Below are 17641 nucleotides of genomic sequence, written 5' to 3'. Positions count from 1 at the left end.
TACTTTTTTACAGTAACTTTCCCAACACTGGTAAACAGTGTGATTTATGGCACTTAAAGATATAATGCTCATAAAATGGTACTCTTGGGAGGTCTATCGATGACATACAACAGTGGCTTTACAATATACTGATTAAATCTCTATGGGGCTTTTAGAAGGCAGAAACATGACATCATTTAAGGTTGATGTATTAGCATTGGTTGATTACTGTGGCAATGCATTCTCTTTGTTCCTTTTTAATGATGCCTAAGATTAACCATTTGCGTTTTCATCTTTCTACTTGACTTTTTGATGTTCATGTAAACAGAATGAAATTTCTTCTGTATAGACCTGTTTATTCTTTTGCATTTTTCATCTTGAATCTCTATATTATGATGTATAACAGCTTTTCAGTCAGTTGGCTGCTACATATGTTCTTTACATCATCAAACATGTCTCTATAATGGATCTTTAAGGTGCACTCATAAGTTTTTTGCCTCGTTAAAAACGTTTAACTCCTAAAGACATGACTTGTAATTTTGCGTTATATGTAGTACATCACAACCACTCACATTAAAATGAAGACTCCAGTCATTTCAGTAATGTTATAAAAGCTGTTTTATTCTACATGGAGAGGGTCCACACATGGGGGCAGCCATGTTAGAATCACATGACCAGCCGAATGTAACTCACTTAATCTCAGTAACTGTCCTGTTATTTGACACTTTCACTCACTGATTAAAGTAATCATGGCTGACTGTGAAACATTTGTACAATGACATCTGAAACTGAAAACTATTTAAATGATGCTGCATCCAAACTGCTATATGTCACTGTAAGTCCAAGATGACACAAAGACAAAAGTTACTGAATTCACCTTTAAATTGATATCAGGTACAAGTGTTTAATTTATTTTGATATTTACTGTAATGTCCTTGTGTGAGTTTACCTCTCATATCGGCTCCCAGTTTGTGAGGTGTGACTTTCAGAATGGGTTCTGTGGGTTTCAAGATCAAAACGAACATCATGTTTGGACTAAAGGCTCAGATTTGTTCCGGCCAAGTCCAGAACTAGACCAGAGAGAAAATGTTACAGTTAAGTCGAACAATTCATCATAGATCTGTAGTGCATACCATCTATTAAAAAGTAGTTGATATCAGTTTTACTGTCCTCTTTTTTTTCTCAGCTCATTGTCTTTTTTTATGGTCTGAAAATGGAGTAGAAGTCACTGCTGAAATATACAGTCCCCTCTTCCAGTCTTCAGTATCCTGCAGGGTGAAGTAAAATATACTATGATCTCTACTGTTCCCCACTATTTTTACCAAAACATTTTACTGTGTCCTTTTTCATTATCTGTCTTTTTATTCGTTCTTACATCCTGATAGCAACCACGTTGAAAATTAATTGCTGAACCAGGCAAAAAAGAGCAAGCAATCAAAATGCAAATTTCTGGAATATATGTGAAATAATATGCTGGAATTTTGCATAGGAGCTCTTTATTTAATCAAAAACCCATGAGAGACAGAAAACCGTCCACTAAAACCCTGTCACCCATGGTAATCACATTAACACATGTACTCAAGTGGCTTAATGCTTTAATAAAACCATGGTAACACCAATATGATAAAACACACCGATTTTCAATAAATAATAATGTTACAATTATCATTAATAATAACTATCCACCAGATAATATAGTTAATTACCCTACCACTATGAGTTAGTGTTGCCAAGCAGCATAGCAAATTGACACATTAATATGGAATGTGTTGCTCGTCCAATCAGAATTTATAGTTGGAACTATTATTACAAATAAAGGTAACTCTGTACAATATGGTTCTATCTGTTAACATTAGTTAACATGAACTAACTATGAATGTATTATACATATTGCATGTGTTTACTATTGTAATAACAGTAAATTATTCAAACTCTAAACCTATAGTACAGTAAATACATGTTATTAATTCATATTAATTAGTACTTGTGTATTTAGACTGTAACAAGGACACTAAAATAAAGTTTAACCCCTTTATTATTAATTTATTAATCATCCAACACAACACAAGGGATTTCAATAATGTAGCATTCAAGCAGCAGCAGCTTGTTGTTAAGTGCTATGCTCAAGGGCTCTATGGACCTTGTAATGGTTATTCACTAAGCAAGCCCTCGATTATGGGTGTAGAGCACTTATCAACTGAGCCAGAGCTACACACTCTTATTGACAGCAAAGAATTATGCATGGGCTGTCAGAGCCATAGCACAGTGGGAAGTACATATGCTCACTGTGATCTACAGTATGTTTTCAGACCCTCTGCACTGTAAAGAAAACAAAAAACAAGCTTTGTCAGCCAAAAAATATGCTTCATGTTGCAACATCTAAATTATCTTGTATATTCAAGTCAAAAAATAACATTTAATATGATTAAATCAACCTGACAACACTGAGTACACTGAGTACACCAAGGAAATTAATTTTAAGGGTGAGTTGAGGGGAAAATAGTTCCTTATGGTAAAAACATCACATTTAAACTTTTTAGTGTGTGTTGTTCACATCAATAGTTGTTCAACATCAACTAGTTCACTTTGTGTGCTTTCCTGTTCAGATGACAGTGAACTGATCCATAAGAAACATTATAAAGTTATCTCACTTTACAAAAGAAAGCCTTTGCGTATGAGATGCTTTCAACAATAAAGGAATATTTCACCAAAAAATTATAATTCTGTCATCATTTACTCACCCTCATGCCATCCCAGATGTGTTTGACTTTCTTTCTTCTGCAGAACACAAGCAAAATTTTCAGAAGAATAGCTCAGCTCTGTTGGTGCATACAATGCAAGTGAGTGGTGACCAGATCTTTCAAGCTCCAAAAATCACATAAAGTAATAAAAGTAATCCATACGATGGTTTAATATATGTTTTTATGATAAGTGTGGATGGGAAACAAATCAATATTAAAGTCCTTTTTAATAAAAATCTCCACTTTCACTTTCACATTCTGAAATTGAAAATGAAAGTGGAGATTTATATTAAAAAGGATTTTAATTTTGAATATTGATTTGTTTCCCACCCACACTTATCATAGTGCTTCTGAAGATATGAATTTAAACACTGGAGTCATATGGCTTACTTTTAAGGGGCCTTTATTTACTTTTTTGGAGACTGAAATATCTGATCTCCATTCACACACTGTATGGATCTTCAGAGTAGAAATATTCTTCTAAAAATCCTTGTTTGTGTTCAACAAAAAAAAGAAAGTCATACACATCTGGGATGGCATGCGGGCGAGTAAAGGTTGAGGGAATTTTCATTAAATATCCCTTTAAATTTGTCACTCCTACCCAGCCACTGAATATCTTTAATGTTTCAGAGAACAAATGTCTGGTGTTGCGTGTGCTGTAGAGCTTAAAATGTGTAATTAAGCCAGCAATGCACTTGTGTCCTTCATTCAAATACTGTAATATTGTCTTCTGAGTGCTTGACATTTTAGTTTGTTTATTAACTTACTTAAACTAAACTAAAATAAACTAAACTAATCTAAACTAACTGATTCACATTTTCCGTCTCCTTGTCTTATGAACAGTCCCTCTGAACAGCTAACCTTCTACCATCATATTCGGCTGCTGAAATGGGCTTTGCAGGTTCTGATACAGTCAAAATCTTTGGGAGAGCCACAAGAGATTTGGTTTCAGTCCACCTCAAATCCCGATTCATACTCCTATCCCTGGATGCGATCAGAAGTGATATTAAACAGCAGAGAGGAGTTTAAGGTATGTGAGTGCATGTCAGGTCAAAACACTTTGTCACATCACCACAAATAATGGTGCTTATGTGCTTTACCTTATGCACAATGCACATTATACAAGTGGGAATAGGGCGTAGTATTGCCTAGAGGGCCCTTTCTTGCTAAAACTATCTGCACTGTTTCAAGTTTGGGTAGATTTAGATTTTGCACAACCCATGAAGAAGGCATATCCTTTTTCTAGTTTTATAGTTATTGCAGAAAAACTTTTCATCTAAAAGTAATGTGCACCTACAGGTGGTGATTAGAGGATTGATATTCAACAGCAGTGATCCATATGAAGTTTTTGTGATCAATAACTTGTCCTTCAGCCAAGGATGTGTGACTCAAATAAATATTTTTGCCTATTTTTAAGATGTATCCATTTCTTAAAAATAGGCTAAAATACTTTTTGAGTGAGTTATAGGTGGGTGAAAACTAATGCACAGATACACACACACACTTCTGTACATTCACAAAACATCAGTTCCAAAAATGTATTATTGCAGCACTGGGATGACCTTTTATATTCATTGGAAATGACTCATGTACCTTTGTGCATTTGCAAATCAAATTGTCATCACTCTGACAGTCTGATTTTGGAACAGAACAATTTAAATTTAAAAGTGAAATAAGATGCAGGATGCCATTTTCATTCCAATGTGCTATCAAATAAATGTTTGGCCATATCAGACTTCTTTCCTGCAGTTTAAGAGCTGTTTTCGTGATATTGTAAACTTGATTAAATGCTTACCCAGTTTGAATGTTCCTCCTGCAGTGCTTCAGATGTCTATGATTGGAGCATGTTGCTGATTGTACAGGAAAAGATGAAGTTGAGTGTGGTGTGGTGAACACTGCAATGCTCACTTTGATGCAATTTATGAAGAATATACTGTATAAGTGCATAGCTTGGCTCAAGAGAAATCTGGAAATATAAAGCTGTAAATAAGGTCTATAATACATTTACACATGGGGGACATGGTGATAGCCCGAAGGGATCCGCAGCAACTTTCTAATTTACAGTTAAACCAAGATAGAAAGAGTGAGAGACATCCGGGCCATGACAAAATCATGGTGCAATTTTATTATCCTCCAAACATTTTATAGATCAATATTTTGAGACTTACGGCTTTGCAGTTAGTCAGTAAGTTTTTTACACATTTATCACAAAAATGTCCTTAACTATTAGCAAGAAAACCAAATCATGGTTTATTTTCCACCATAGATGCACACCTACAAGTGAGAGTCCTCATAATGATAGCCGCACCAACGTGTGTGTGTGTGTGTGTGTGTGTGTGTGTGTGTGTGTGTGTGTGTGCGCGCGTGTTTTTGTGATTCACGAGGACAATTTTGTAAGTTACAAATTAGTAATTACAAGGGTATTATGCTATAAATGTGATTTATGAGGACATTTCTAGTGTCCCCATAATTCAAATCGCTTAAAAATCATACTAAACAATGTTTTATTGAAAATTTAAAAATGCAGAAAGTTTTCTGTGAGGGTTAGGTTTAGGGGTTGTGTTAGGTTTAGAGGATAGAATCTATAGTTTGTACAGTATAAAAGTCATTATGTCTATGGAAAGTCCTCATAATGATAGGTAGACCAACATGTGTGTGTGTGTGTGTGTGTGTGTGTGTGTGTGTGTGTGTGTGTGTGTGTGTGTGTGTGTGTGTGTGTGCGTGTGTGTGTGTGTGTGTGTGTGTGTGTGTGTGTGTGTGTGTGTGTGCGTGCGTGCGTGCCAGAATATTGTGATTTATTTTAGTAGTACCCTGGCAAGTCAGATTAATCATAATAATGTGCTCATAATCAGAACCACATGCCCTGTTTTAGTAGTAATAATGTAGAAAGCAGCTCTCCAGTTTATGAGTCCTATCTTAAATCTTCTAATATTTTACTTACCTTTTCTGTGAAATAAAAAAATATAAAATTGCAAAAGTATGCTGGTTTTATTTTTATCTTTAGAGAATAAAATCAATTCACCTCCTCCAAACCATTGTCATCCTTATCAGTTTCACTGTGGTGCCAATGAATGTGTGGATGGGGTGAAAATATGTGACTTTTCTTCAGACTGCAACAGCGGAGAGGGTGAAGGCAACTCTTGTGAGCATAGTCACAAATGCCTGATTGAATGTTTGTTAAAAATTCCACATAGTTTCTTCAGTTTAACTTGCCTTGTGAGAATCCCTTAATTTGTTCATTTGGCTTTCAGTGGCACAGTGTGACTTTGAGTGTGACTCATGTGGTTGGCATGAGCTTGCTCAGTATAAACACAGATTGCTTAAATCATGAAATGCTTTTGTCTCACATTTATTTTACTTTCTGTCAGTCTAAAACGTTTTGAAACTACAAAATAATAGAAACCAAATCAACAGTCAAATCATAATTCTAAACATTTCACATTATTTTTCTTTGAAGAAATGTAATGTATTTTTAAGAGCACTAACCCCCCTCTTATTTATGAAAGTAAAAAACACTACAGTTATGCATTTTTGGGAGATTTAATTGTAATTTTTTTTTTTACCTTATTTACCTCTAAATTACTAACTATCAGAAAATTAAAAAATATTTAAAATAATTAAATATCTCACACATTTGCAAGAATAAAATAACAATTACATGAAATAACAATAATAAATGGTAGATGGCCTTAGTGCTCCATTCATTGGCTGATCTTTACTGACCCAATGTTGTAACAAATTTGCTTGATTTCTGATAATACCAGTAGATGTGTGTGTGTGTGTGTATATATATATATATATATATATATATATATATATATATATATATATATATATTTTACATATTTACACCAGTCAGCAACAACATTAAAACCACCTGCCTAATATTGTGTAGGTCCCCCTCGTGCCACCAAATCAGCGCCAACCCGTTCAATTGTACAGAGCGGTTATCTGAGTTACTGTAGACTTTGTCAGTTCAAACCAGTCTGGCCATTCACTGTTGACCTCTCTTATCAACAAGGCGTTTCCTTCTGCAGAACTGCCGCTCACTGGATGTTTTTTGTACCATTCTGAGTAAATTCTAGAGACTGTTGTGTGTGAAAATCCCAGGAGATCCGTATCTGCATGATTTTATGCAATGCACTGCTGCCACACGATTGGCTGATTAGATAATCGTGTGGATGATTGTTGTTGTCAGGTTTGAGTATTTCTGTAACTGTTGATCTCCTGGGATTTTCACACACATCTCTAGAATTTACTCTGAATGATATCTAAAACAAAAAACATCCAGTGAGCGGCAGTTCTGTGGACGGAAATGCCTTGTTGATGAGAGAGGTGAACTTTATCACACAGGGGTCAGACTCAGACTTAGACCTCTATGGTATGTTTGGCATATGTAGATAGGTTTGTCTACACTCGTGAGGGCCAAATGTCCTCATTACTGTAATAAAAAATAATAATAATAACAATAATATAGAAAAAAGGCTCCTACATTTTTCAGATGATGTTGATCTTCAAATCTAGTTATGTGCTCAGGGTTGTGTGATGTTTAGGTTTAGATTTAGGAAATATAAAATACCATTAGCCTGAAATGAAACCAATGGAATCTATTAGATGTCTTCAGTATTATAATTAAATAAACCTGTGTGTGTCTGTGTGTCTGTATGTCTACATGTACTGCATTGTGAATGTGTATTAGTGTCACTATTTTATTTTTGTGAGTGTTTGTTCTACATTTTGGGAGATTGATTGATTTTATTTGACAAATAAAAAATTTTTTTTTTTTTTATTGTCTCTCACATTCATTTCTTATGGCGGGTCAAATTTGACCCGAACACGTTGAGTGCTGCACATTTTTGTACAACCACTTAGACTCGTCAAATCTAGTCAACATCTGTCACACATTCACATTATCATGATGTGTGGTGGTACAATAATGCATTCAGGAGGAGTATACAGTAATACTGTTAAAACTCCCCTTAAAATAATATACTAATATCATATTAGACTTTCAGGTTTCTCTAAACCCCTTTTATTGTTTTACATTGTTTTTCTCTCTTTAAGGTCACTTCATGTTCATTTTTAAGAACAGCAGCAGTTTGTCCCAACATGCTGTGCCGCGATAGAGTCCTACATTCCAGCTATCAGGTTCAGACTGCATCATGACCTTCTGGTAAGGATGAATGGATGTAAAGAATTTGCCTGGTAATTAAAAGCTTGAACATTACCTGTTTCTAATCTTAGTGAAAAGAGTTTTGCACAGTACAATTTAATCAGTATTCTTCACTGCTCTATGTACACATTCATAAAGATTGTAGCTTGTGAACACACAGTTCATTACATTCAATGTTCACATTTTAATAGTGATTTGTTATGCTTACAGGCACTATAATTCTGGCCAGTCCGTTGGTGCAGCTGAAATGTACTTAACAACTGATGGCTTAGACAGCGTTACTATATTTTGGCGAACACTCTATAACCAAGGCAACCTATGGCACCAAGTAATTGTGCAGGTTGGAAGGCAGACCAGGCCTTTCCAGCTCTCAATTGCAAAGCTGAGTCTGGGCGTGTGTGAAGGAGTCTCCGCCTTAGATGATATTATGTTCCACAACTGCTCATTGCCAAAGGCAGTGGAAATGTGCCCCAATCCTGGTCAATTTCACTGTGGCTGGAGCTAAGCATGTGTAAACTATTTCCAGATCTGTGACCTGATCAATGACTGTGGAGATGGAACAGACGAGGAAAACTGCTGTCAGTATTATTAATAGAGTTTTAAATTGTCAATGAGTATTCTTAGTATATACTACACACACATGTCTTTATATATAGTATGGTAATTTTTACTTTAGCAATCTCTTTTTGGCGATCATCGTTTTATTCTTTCAGCTTCAGAGTTAATGTGTGACTTTGAGGAAGGCCTGTGTAGCTGGACTCAGGATCATGAGGAGGACATTTTTGATTGGACTCGAATCCAAGGACCCACTTCCACTTTCACCTCAGGCCCATTGAAGGACCACACACGAGCCAATGTGAATGGACACTTCCTCTACATTGAATCTTTAATCCCACAAAAGATCAAAGACACTACTGTTTACTTAATACTCAACATTTTCTCCCAACTCTTTGCAGAGGTCCTGAACCAAGCCACCCTGCGTTTTTAGATTCCAGTATCTCATGTGTTGCGGTTGGCTGTGTACATGCGTTACCCGTAACAGTAGACGGGGCAACTTGTTGTGAGTTCACTATGGCAACTTCTGGCAAAGAAAGATATTGCAGATCATTAGTTCTCACCACTTTCAGGTTATTGTTATTGAGGTTTCAGGTTATGAGTTATTGAAGTATGGATACTGAAATGAAAGGCCCCAATGGGGGTAATAATGTGCTTATGTGCTGAATCCTTTGTAGTTGACTGACTGCGCTAAAGGTACAGTTGAAGTCAGAAGTTTACATACATTTAGGCTGAAGTCATTAAAACTCATTTTTTATCCACTCCACAGATTTCATATTAGCAAACTATAGTTTTGGAAAGTCTTTTTTTCTTCTAACGGACTATATCACAATTCAAGTGGGTCAGAAGTTTACATACACTAAGTTAACTGTGCTTTTAACCAGCTTGGAAAATTAGCTTCTAATAGGAGGTGTACCGGTGGATGTATTTTAAGGCCTACCTTCAAACTCAGTGTCTCTTTTCTTTACATCATGGGAAAATAAAAAAAAATGTTGACCTCCACAAGTCTGATTCATCTTTGGAGCAATTTCCAAATGCCTGAAGGTACCACGTTCATCTGTACATACAATAGTATGCAATCATACCGCTCAGGAAGGAGATGCATTCCGTCTACTAGAGATGGTGCAAAAAGGGAAAATCAATTCCAGAACAACAGCAAAGGACCTTGTGAAGATGCTGGAGGAAACAGGTAGACAAGTATTTATATCCACAGTAAATTGAGACCTATATTGACGTAACATGAAAGGCTGCTTGGCAAGGTAAAAGCCACTGCTCCAAAACCACCATAAAAAAGCCAGACAAAGGGGACAAAGATCTTACTTTTTGAAGAAATGTCCTCGTGAAGCAAGGGGGTGGCAGTATCATGTTGTGGGGATGCTTTGCTGCAGGAGGGACTGGTGCACTTCATAAAATAAATGGTGTCATGAGGAAGGAAAAATTCTGTGCATTTATTGAAGCAACATCTCAAGACATCATCCAGGAAGTTAAAGCTCATCGTAAATGGGTCTTCCAAATGGACAATGACCCCAAGCATACCTCCAAAGTTGTGTCAAAATGGCTTAAGGACAACAAAGTCAAGGTATTGGAGTGGCCATCACAAAGCCCTGACCTCAATCCGATAGAAAATTAGTGGGCTGAACTGAAAAAGCTTGTGCGAGAAAGGAGGTCTACAAAACTTACACCAGTTCTGTCTGGAGGAATGGGCAAAAATTCCAGCAACTTATTGTGAGAAGCTTGTGGAAGGCTAGTTGGCTAGACCCACAAGTTAAACAATTTAAAAGCAATGCTACTAAATACTAACAAAGTGTATGTAAACTTCTGTCCCACTGGGAATGTGAAGAAATGTGATAAAAACTGAAATCAATAATTATCTCTACTATTATTCTGACATTACACATTAAAATAAAGTAGTGATCCTAACTGACCTAAGACAGGGAATGTCATCTATGATTAAATGTCAGGAATTGTGAAGCACCTGTATTTGACTAAGGTGTATGCAAACTTGTAACTTCAGCTGTACATAATCCAGCTTTAAATGCACACATGCTCACACTCTGTTGATAATGCACGAATGACGACTTCAGAGGAGATTTTTCTATAGATTTCTTTGGGCGTCAGCCACATGAAGGTGAAATAACAATGACATGCTATTGATGGTTGCATAATAAACAAACCTACTTAAGATACAATTATGTTCTTTAAAGAATATTCCAGGTTCAATACAAGTTAAGCTTAATTGACAGCATTTGGCCTATTTCATTATTTATTTGTGTGTGCGTGTGTGTGTGTGTGTGTGTGTGTGTGTGTGTGTGTGTGTGTGTGTGTGTGTGTGTGTGTGTGTGTGTGTGAGTGTGTATTTATCACTTTGTGGGGACCAAATGTCCCCATAAGGATAATAAAACCCGAAATTCTTGACCTTGTGGGGACATTTTGTCGGTCCCCATGAGGAAAACATCTTATAAATCATTTTCATTTTTGAAAATGTAAAAATGCAGAAAGTTTTCTGTGAGGGTTAGGTTTAGGGGTAGGGTTAGGTTTAGGGGATAGAATATAAAGTTTGTATTTGGTGATTTATAGTGGTGAGGATTTTGATTTATCCCAATAAGTCGAGTCTTTTGAATTCGTTCACCAAAAACATTTGTTCAGTCACCTTTATTTTAGATTACAGTTTACAGCTGTAGGTGGCAACAAATGAGCATCTTCTTTGTCTTACGAGTGATCAGATTCAACTGATTTGTTAATAAACACAATCACAACCAAAACAATGGAAGTGAATGAGAATGAGTCATTCACTTAAACGATTAGTTCAAAAACACTGATTCAGCCACAAGCAAAACAAAACTAGGGTTTTGGGTATACACACATGTGAAACAAAAAATATTGGACAAAATGACTGAAGTATAAACAGTACATAAAATAGAGATTCACGTGTGCCATGCTAAATAATGAACAGCATCCACATGTGTTGTATGTTTTGAAGTGCTTGTAAATGGCATGAACTGGAAACTAAAAGGACAAAACCAAACACTAGATTTTCAAAGATAAGCCGGTTGACCTCTGCTGTGCATAGTCGGGGTTGACAAACCAAAACTAACAATGACCAGCCAAACCACTGAGCGAAGCCACATTTTCATACTTGCAACAAAAGCAAGTACAGAACAGTACATTCGGGTACAGAGCCATGGACCGGTGTGATGTGCATTCATAAACAGGCTCAAACGTCACACTGAATACGGTAAGGTTTAAATATTTCATGTAGCGGTATATGTTTAGTTTTCATTATCATACTTATATGATTTAATTAGTATGTCAAGGGTGTTAGTACGCATTTCTTCAATGGATTTTGGTTTGAGGTGAGAGTGGTGCGGTGACGTGAGCTTAGACAAACAGAGCGGGGCACAAGTCCTGAAAGGTAGAAATCCTTTGGTTTTGAGGATATCAAATATTAGCTTAGTATAATAAAAACAATAGAAAAAATAACAACAACAGCCCAGCACCGCTGCACCGCTGCCCCTTTGCTCACCTTGTCAACAGCACCCCCTCATAGCTGCCCCTATTGACAGTTTGTGTGTACAGCTACAAGAGAGTGTGTGAGCCTTAGCCAAGTGTGTGACTTCACAGCCAACTGCTCTGATAGCTCTGATGAAGAGCATTGTGGTATGCATCATCCAACCATCCAACCATCCATCCATCTATTCATCCATTCATCTCATCCTATCTCATCTCATATTTGTTTGTTATCTTTCCTCAATGAAGGATTATTGTGATTTCGAAGGTGATGCTCTGTGTGGATGGTATTTGAGTAACCCAGCCATTCCTTTTCCTCTTCATACCTGTCGTTGGCAGACAGAACAAGGGGAGATTATTCACCTTGGTGAACTGAACCACAGACCTGCTAATGACCATACACTGTAAGAAAAGAACACCATGTACACGCATATTCTGTAATGTGTTTGTGATTTCATTTATGAGTCTATGATTGGGTTTGCATATTGGTTAAAGATGTGATTCTCATCTTTATGTCCAGATCTATGAAATTATTCAAAAATACATTACAAATTCACACAAACCAATTACTTAAATACACCTCTTCTATTATGATTTTTTTTTAATTCCTGAGATCAAAGTTATTTTTATATTTCTTTCTGGGGTTTAAAGTAAAAAATGTCATGAGGTGTAACCGTCCTGAGAAAAAAATCAAAAGTCTCATTAATTTAAAAATTAAAGTCTCATTAAAAGCTGAAATTCTTGAAAACACTCATGAGTTGTTCAGAAAAAAACATTTAATTATTATTTCTTAAATAAGCAATTAAGCTCATTTTTGAATAATAATTAAACATGCTGTAAGATGATTTTAGATGTTCTAATTTCAATGAGATTGAGCCGTTGATTTTGCCAAAATACCGCACCGATATTACAATGTTTCCATAGTCTTTTATAGATCCTAGTAACTGATGCATCTTATAGGTGCCTTTTAATTAATTTATTTTTTTACCTTGAATCATTCCTTTGTTCTTTATATTTTGAAAGAATATTCTACATTATTTGTCATGGAAGACTGAAAGACTCTGGAAATTGGTTGTGGATGTTTACAATTGGTAGTTTTCCATTTTCAAAAAGAGGTCTCTAAGATCTATGGTGCTAATGTCAGAAAATATCTTATATACAGTTGCAGACATTTGTAATTGGAAGTTTACCATTTCAAAAAGAGGTCTCTAACCTCTATGGTGCCAATAAACCCAAACATTTCTGGAAATCAGTTACAGAAGTTTACAATTGGTAGTTTTCCATTTTCAAAAAGGGGTCTCTTACATCTGTGGTGCTAATGTATCCAAAAATGTCTTGAAATCGGATGTGGAAGTTTACAATTGGTCGTTTTCCATTAAAAAAAAAAGAGGTCTCTATGGTGCTGATGTGTCCAAAAATATCTGAAATCTGGTTATAGAAGTTTGCAATTGGATGTTTACCATTTCAAAAAGAGGTCTCTAACATCTATGGTGCTAATGTATCAGAAAATGTCTGGAAAATTGTTGTAGAAGTTTACAATTGGTAGTTTTCAATTTTCAAAAAAGAAGACTTGGATGAGTTTTGAAGACTGTCTTTAAATTGACTGCACTCGTTCCTATATAGAAAAAGTCATTTCTTCAATAGTAACCAGGAAGCAAGGTTGATGTTTTATTAAGGCATGGACAAAGAAATATCTGACCTTTCCATTATTATTCCCCCTTTTGAATAGCTTTAGAATCAGTTCTTCTGGAAATACTTTAAAACAAGTCTTGGACTGTTTGTAGTGAGATATCGCATTATTCCCCATGAACAGAAATCTCCAGATCTTTGAGGAATGAGGGAGGTGGAACACATGAACTTCTGTTCTCATGAACTTCCTATAACTTCCTATGTTAAAAAGAATTATTTAAATGTGGTGATTGGGAAGGCTTTGGAAAGTGCTTGAATTTATCCTAGTGTTCATGAATGTGCTCATTGCACCTAATCCTGATAAATGAGCTCACTTGCATTTATATATCTATGTGGAGAAATCACCAGACTTAATGATACCCAAAGGATTGTTTTCCATTTTATTGCTGATTACAGATCCCTCATGTTTAACAGGCATTGTGGGTTGAAGGCATCCATTGGCTTTCCTCAAATGTAATCCTGTTAATCTGTAGAAAACTGTGGCAAATGTGACTTTTCAGATTATTACTGTGCCTATTGATTTTGTCCAGGGTTCATACTAAGATATGTGTTTTGGCCTTGGATAAAAATGGTTTACAAATGACAGCCTTGCCATAAATTCCAGATTTGTGAACTAATGATGTTTCTTCTGAAACAGAAGTTCAGATTAAATTGAGTGAGAATTTGTATTGCCTTCATGGGATTTAGCAACTATCTATGACCTTAAACTTGTCTCCAATGATCCTCAAAACATGTCCCCCTATATTTTGTCCAACACGATCTCATGAAAATGTTTACATATTTTACAAGTTGGCTATTTTGTATGATTTCGTTCATATTCATTTGTACGATTTCATAACGTACAAATGCCCGGATGTGTAATGCAGAAGCACAAAATCTGCTTGTAAGGTGTCAAGGACGTGATTATTAATATTATGCCATTACCCAAAACCCCTTAATCGATCTTAATCGATCAGTAGAGTGTGTAAACATGATTGGAAGCTGTTGTGTGTGACAGAAGCAAATAATTGTTGCATATTAGATGGAAAATATATCCAGTGACATCATTGGCTGTAAAAAAGTAATACAAATTAGCCAAATTTGGAAAAGTCATATGAAACCTTACGATTTCACTGTGAGAGTGTATTGATTTTTTTTCCACTATTTTTTCCTCTTGTCACATAATTTAGCAGTTTTGTGACTATTGTCCTTGCAATTTGGGAATTGACTATTTGGCTGCTTTGCAACTCCAAATGTTTGGGAGTTGACTTATGTATCTGTGTAAACTCACATATAAATATGAATACATCTTTAATGACACTTAGCAATAATTCAAGGAATATTCTGAGTTTAATACAAGTTGAGCTCAGTCAACAGCATTTATGGCATTATGTTGTTTACACCACACAAAGTGACAGTGAGGCACTTACAATGGAAGTAAATGGGGCCAATTTAAAGGCAGAAATGTGAAGCGTATAATTTTATAAAAGCACTTCCCATTAATTCTTCCGTTAAAACTGTATTATTTGAGTTGTTAAGTTGTTTAAATTGTAGGTTTTTTATGGTTTTATGGTGTTGCATCTTCATGGCAATGCATTTGTAAAATTGGCTATAACTTTACACAGAAAAGGTTAGTAAGTGATTTTATCACACTAAAATAATGTTTACACTCATATTGTTTACGTCTTGTGGCTATACTTTTGAAACGATTACAAATTAGCCCCATTTATCCCATTGTAAGTGCCACACTGCAAACCAGTCACATACACATAAAGACACAATGAGAGTCTCTGTGTGATAGAGATCTAGGCTCTACAGCACTTTGCTCAGCTTGGATCTGTTTGGGTGTGATGAATGAAGACAATCATGTTTCTGGAAATCCATTAACTTGACAGACTTTTTGTGTGTATATGTGTCTGCCATAATGAGCCAGTGGAGACTTGTTTTTCCATTCTCCTCTCGTTTGACTTGCATCAATCCGTCACAAGAATTGTTTTGCTGGTTTTATGATTGTGTCTTTTATGCTTTAATCAGTAAAAGCAGCTGATTTATTTGGGGGGTTTGGTGGTTTAAGAGGATTTTTTTATTATTATACACTAGTAGTTACAAGTATTATGCTATAAAGGTGGTTTATGAGGGCATCCCTAGTGTCCCCGTAATTCAAACGGCTTAAAAAACATATTAAACAATGTTTTTTTGAAAATGTGAAAATGCAGAAAGTTTTTTGTGAGGGTTAGGTTTAGGGGTAGGAATAGTGGATAGAATAGACAGTTTGTACAGTATAAAAATCATTATGTCTATGGAGAGTCCTCATAATGATAGGAGTACCAACGTGTGTGTGTGTGTGTGTGTGTGTGCATGCGCGCACGTGTGTGTGTTTGCGCACAATTTGATGCACAATAGAATCACAAAATGATCTTGAGGCCAGACTATTCCACTAACTTGCCAGTCAGTCACACACTGACAGGAATCATTTACACAGGAACAGAAAAAGAAAGAATAACATCAGACACCATAACAAGCTAAATGAATAATTAAAAGAGGAATCATGTTCTTGCTAAATTCTCTGCTTTCTATTTAACAACTTTTGACAGAGAGACATTACATTGACAGTGTTTGACTGGTATTGACAGAACAGAAGGGTACCTTGTATTATAGCCGAAATTGGTCTGAAGTAGAAAGGACTGGTATTGGTCGATACATTTTTGCTTTGACCAATTTGTTTCTTAAGCATGACGAAGCAGAGAATCGCCTACTTGCATATAAAGGATCCACCCGAGACATGTAAATTACCTATCAAAGTCCGTATTGTTCACAAAACTTGTGCAAATCCAGAGCAAATATTGTTGAGGCACGTGTTCTATCTGTCTGGATCAAAACCCTGTTCCTCTGCCTCACGAATGTTGCATGAAGGTCAGTCCGTGATGCTCTAAGCAGGCGATCTGGGCTGTGTAAGCAAAGCTATCAGCGTCTGTTTACGTTTTGACCATTTCATTTTTTATTTAAAGGGGTCATGAAATGCTGTTTTTTAAAATAGTTTTATTATCTTTCCTGAGGTCCTCTGATAATGTTAATAAAGGGTTTTTTTGCATTAATACAGCCACAATCTTATTTAGTTTTACCTATTATTTTTTGTATTATTATTCGTTTTACAAAGGTGAAGTTTTGTGTGAAATGTTGAATAAATATAGTGCTGAATAAAAGGAAATATTTTTTGGGCAATTTTATGTACATGTTATTTACTATATTAAATTGTGTGATATGTCTGCATTATTTCAGCCTATCTGCCACCCTGCTCTATGGATATCGGCATTGGCCATTAAAACAAAACATATCGGCTGACCCCTAATTGCACTTGTTCAGCAGTGGCTGTAGGATACAGTTGAAAATACTGTAGTAAAATTAATACATTTAAAACTTGTTGCAAAATAAATCGAATGGTCTTGTCTTTGTCTGCTTTCCAAGATGGTCTTTTACATCCACATGTATGGTGAGGGCATTGTCACTCTGAATGTGTACATGAATACAATCTACAACCACTCGCTCTTACTCAACCTCACTGGAGCAGAGTGGCAAGGTGGGCATCAATCCTTTAGTTCACATCTGGCTTGATGACATAGCCTTCTCAGCAGAAGCTTTGAGACAGAGTTCACTCCTTTTTTACTTCCAGGTACACTTTTCACAAATGATGCTTTTCCTCAAACAGACATGCTGTGGGACAACAATGCTACTCTATAATGCATAATCAATTGGCTTGTCTATCAACACTGAACATCCTTTTAATTGTTTTTATCAATATTTGTTTTTTAAATAGCACATCAAGGGTAATCAGGGTAGGGACCTGTGTGGGGGAAAAAGCTCTTTAGAGCAATGAAATTAGGACTGCTCTTCAGAATCTACATTACAGATATTTACATAAAGTATAGTTTGCATGTAGTGGTGTGCCTTATTGAGCATCAATTAATGTTTGCACCTTGTGTAATAGTTGTGTACAAGTCCTTCAATTTACTTTTTTCAC

General features: G+C 35.8%; 1 pseudogene; it reads left to right on the top strand.

Moving 5' to 3' along the window:
* The first annotated feature begins 908 nt into the window (after nucleotides 1-908).
* Nucleotides 909-12363, top strand: LOC127655350 (MAM and LDL-receptor class A domain-containing protein 1-like; annotated as a pseudogene).
* Nucleotides 12364-17641: the final 5278 nt, after the last annotated feature.

Source organism: Xyrauchen texanus, chromosome 2, assembly GCF_025860055.1.
Source record: "Xyrauchen texanus isolate HMW12.3.18 chromosome 2, RBS_HiC_50CHRs, whole genome shotgun sequence".
Taxonomy (NCBI): Eukaryota; Metazoa; Chordata; class Actinopteri; order Cypriniformes; family Catostomidae; genus Xyrauchen; species Xyrauchen texanus.
The sequence above is the reverse complement of the archived record's forward strand: the minus strand, read 5'-3'. Positions and strand labels throughout refer to the sequence as shown.